General features: G+C 40.1%; 1 pseudogene; it reads left to right on the top strand.

Annotated features, from left to right (window-relative positions):
- Positions 1-1,900: 1,900 nt before the first annotated feature.
- LOC135273082 (large ribosomal subunit protein uL30-like) lies at positions 1,901-3,922 on the top strand (annotated as a pseudogene).

The following is a 3,922-nucleotide window of genomic DNA, read 5'->3' as shown; positions in this document are numbered from 1 at the left end:
TCAACAAAAAATACAAAAATTAGCCAGGCATAGTGGTATATGCCTGTATTCCCAGCTACTTGTGAGGCTGAGATGGGAGGATTGCTTGAGTCTTGTTGCAGTGAGCCAAGATCATGTCACAGCACTCTAGCCTGGGCAACAGAGCAAGACTCTGTCTTGAAAAAAGAAAGAAAGATAGAAAATATCAGAGCTGTGAGGGATCCTAGGTGACAACTCATAAACCCAAATATCAACTGCAGAGGTCTAACAGCTATGAAGGGGCAGAGCCTGGCATAGACCAAAGATGGGGTACATTTATCAAGCACTTACTCTGTGCACAGTACTAACCAACTGGCCATCTGTGCAGCAAACAGCAGGACCCAGACTGAATCCCAGGTGTTTTGGTAACAAAATGAAGAGGTGCTATTCAAGAGGTGTAAAGTTTCAGTTATACAAGATGAACATGTTCTAATAATACTGTGTACTTGTGTACTTAAAATTTTGTTAAGAGAGTATGAGGCAGGAGAATAGGGTCTGGGCAGGGAATCTAAGGCCAATTCACGCTGACTTCCTAGAACTAAATCGAAAGGAAAATCCTAACTTTCCCCACTTAAGTAACAAAAGGACCAGAGGCTACTCCTTTTGCAAACCCCCTGCTTTTCTGCTCTGCGGATGGAATATTGACAGTTGCAACCAATCAGATATTTGCCTAGGAGTGTAACTTTGTAACTTCACTTCAGCCTCTGATTGGTTGCTTTCCGCAACCAATCAGACTGATTGTAGTCCACTATTCATTTGCATGGGGCAAACACCTAGTGGCCAATGGGAAACTTCTAGCAGGTATTTGGACCCCAGAAGATTCTGTAACCAGGCTCTTGGACCCCTATGCTCGCCTGCTCCCACCCTGTGGAGTGTACTTTCGTTTTCAATAAATCTCTGCTTTTGTTGCTTCATTCTCTCCTTGCTTTGTTTGTGTATTCTGTCCAGTTTTTTGTTCAAAACGCCAAGAACCTGAACACCCTCCACCGGTAGCAAGTAGATCTCACTTTAAGTGTTTTTATTACAACTTAAAAAAAGGCTTTAATTTGTTACTTATTTACATATTTATATATCTGTGTATACCTAAATGCATACAAATAAAGGAATATTAATAGAGTCTTTATTATAATCTATTAGAAAATGATGTGCTATAGGAGTAAAATTAGGATTTGGCTCTGCCATGTAAAATGACTCAGCTGTTTTACACCCAGATTACTAGAGGTTCTTTTTTTCACAAATTATTCTGTTAACTCTCAGTGTTTTTCACATATTCTTAAAACATCTTCTTAGAAATTCCCTTGGATAGCCCTGGCCTGATTTTATTTGTTCATATTTTAAAATGCTATCACAGACCTAAATTTACCCTTAAAGTAGAGACCACTCCAGAAATTAAATCAGCCCCAATGACTAAAATAATTGCCCTCATCTGGGTATGCTGGCTGGTAAAATGTAAAAGAGTAAGCATATACACTAATGGCAGGTGCACTTTTGGGGAGTCTGTGACTTTGAAATGCTTTGGAAATGGAGTTTTCTAACCTTCACAAAAACCTCCAAAAATTGGATGACAGGTTAAAAATCAAACTGCCAGCTGCTTTGCTGTTACCTAAGGAAATAGCTGTAATAAAAGTAGACCAGCATTCAATGCACAAAGACCTAGAATTTCTAGTAATACTTTAACTGACCGCTATGCTAACCCAAGAAGCATTCACCAAGATCAGTGCTCCTGCAATCACACAGAAAAGAGGGGTCTTGGAGGATTCAAAGAGGCCATTTTTAACTGTCAGAGACAAACGCTTGATTCCAAAAAGTAGAAAAGTGAAAAAATTCGGAAGTCAGAAAAGTTTGAATGTTCATGGCATAAAGAGATTATCTGATGCTCTCAGGATGACTGACACATAATGCCAAATAATTTAAAGTGGAATTTCAGAAAACTGCTTTGTGATATTACTCATAATAGCAGGGATAATTTGTCAAAAATACTAAACCAACATTGGTGGGGGTAATTTTAGATATTTTAAAAACTTGTCCTATTGCCAACAGTGCAATCCTCATAAATGCAAATGTGGGATATGAACAAGAACCAAGATCTCGAGGGCCTTTCAGACCTCCAATTACTTTATACAAATGGCTCCTGTAATGGACTATAAATATGTTCTGATTATTTTCTGTTGTTTTTTGTTGTTGTTTCTTCAAGATGGATTAAAGCTTTTCCTTGCTGGAGAGTTATGACTATTAACGGTGGCAAAAATTTCTGCTTCATTTTGTTTTCCAACCTGGGAATTTCTACTTATTTCTCTAAGGAACTCTGTAAAGTTCGCCTTTTGTCCAAAAACTTTACTGTTCTTAATACTCACATTCCTCAGGAGAAACAGAGCGAACTAATGAAATTTGAAAGCTAAGATGAACAAAACTCCCTTAAACTCCCATGGTCTAAAATCTTCTCTTTTCTGGCTGGAACCATGGAGAGTGTCAAAGAGAAGAAGAAGAAGGTTCCTGCTGAGCCAGAAAACCTTCAGAAAACAAGAAGGAATTTCTCAGAGCTGAAGATCAAGTGCCTAAGAAATAAGTTTGCCCAAAAGATGCTTCAAAGGGCAAGGAGGACGCTTATCTGTGAAAAAGTGAACAGGCAGATGTACAGAACTGAAATCTGAATGGCGAGCATGGCAGGAAAAGCTGGCAACTTCTATGTACCTGCAGAACTCACATTGACGTTTGTTATCAGGATCAGAGGTATCAATGGTGTGAGCCGAAAAGTCCGAAAGGTGTTGCAATTTTTCGCCTTTGTCAAATCTTCAGTGGAAGCTTTGTGAAGCTCAACAAGGCTTCAATTAACATGCTGAAGATTGTAGAGCCATATATTGCATGGGGGTATCCACATCTGAAGTCAGTAAATGAACTACTCTACAAGCCTGTTTATGGCAAAGTCAGTAAGAGGCTAATTGCTTTGACAGGTAATTCTTTGATTGCTCGATCTCTTGGTAAATATGGCATCACCTGCATGGAGGATCTGATTCATGAGATCTATACTGCTGGGAAATGCTTCAAAGAAGCAAATAGGCCAGGTGTAATGGCTCACGCCTGTAATCCCAGCACTTTCGGAGGCCAAGGTGGGTGGATCACCTGAGGTCAGGAGTTCGAGACCAGTCTGGCCAACGTGATGAAACTCCGTCTCTACTAAAAATGCAAAAATTAGCTGGGCATGGTGGTGCATGCCGGTAATCCCAGCTACTCGAGAGGCTGAGGTAGGAGAATTGCTTGAACCCAGGAGACGAACGTTGCCATGAGCCAAGATTGCACCACTGCATTCCAGCCTGGGCGACAAAGTGAGACTCCATCTCAATTAAAAAAAAAAAAAAAGAAGCAAATAAATTCCTGTGGCCCTTCAAATCATCTTCTCCATGAGGCAGAATGAAGAAAAAGACCACCTATTTTGTAGAAGGTAGAGATTCTGGCAACAGGGAGGACCAGATCAACAGGCTTATTAGAAGACTGTCTTCCATGATTATTTTGCTAAGCTGTTCAGTTAATAAACAGTACCTGCTCTCAAATTGAAAAAAAAAAAATCTTACCTCTAGCTTCAGTGTGTATAAGATCAACCCTTTCTGAGACCCACAGGTGACCACCTTATGAATTAATACGAGGCCAAGCTGGGTGTGGTGGCTCGTGTCTGTAGTCTTAGCTACTCAGGAGGCTGAGGTGGGAGATTGCTTGATGCCAAGAGTTTGAGGCTGTAGTGCACTGTGACTGCACCTGTGAATAGCTACTGCACTCCAGCCTAGGGACATAGCAACACCCTGTCTCTAAAAAAAGGAAAAAGAAAAATGGCCCATCCATGTATTTGAAAATTTCACCACCAATCTTAGATTTGGCTCTATTACAATTATAATGAAATATGATTAAGAAT

The sequence above is a fragment of the Aotus nancymaae genome, unplaced genomic scaffold (assembly GCF_030222135.1).
Source record: "Aotus nancymaae isolate 86718 unplaced genomic scaffold, 86718_ANA_hifiasm-v0.15.2.pri h1tg000007l, whole genome shotgun sequence".
Lineage (NCBI taxonomy): Eukaryota > Metazoa > Chordata > Mammalia > Primates > Aotidae > Aotus > Aotus nancymaae.
The sequence above is the reverse complement of the archived record's forward strand: the minus strand, read 5'-3'. Positions and strand labels throughout refer to the sequence as shown.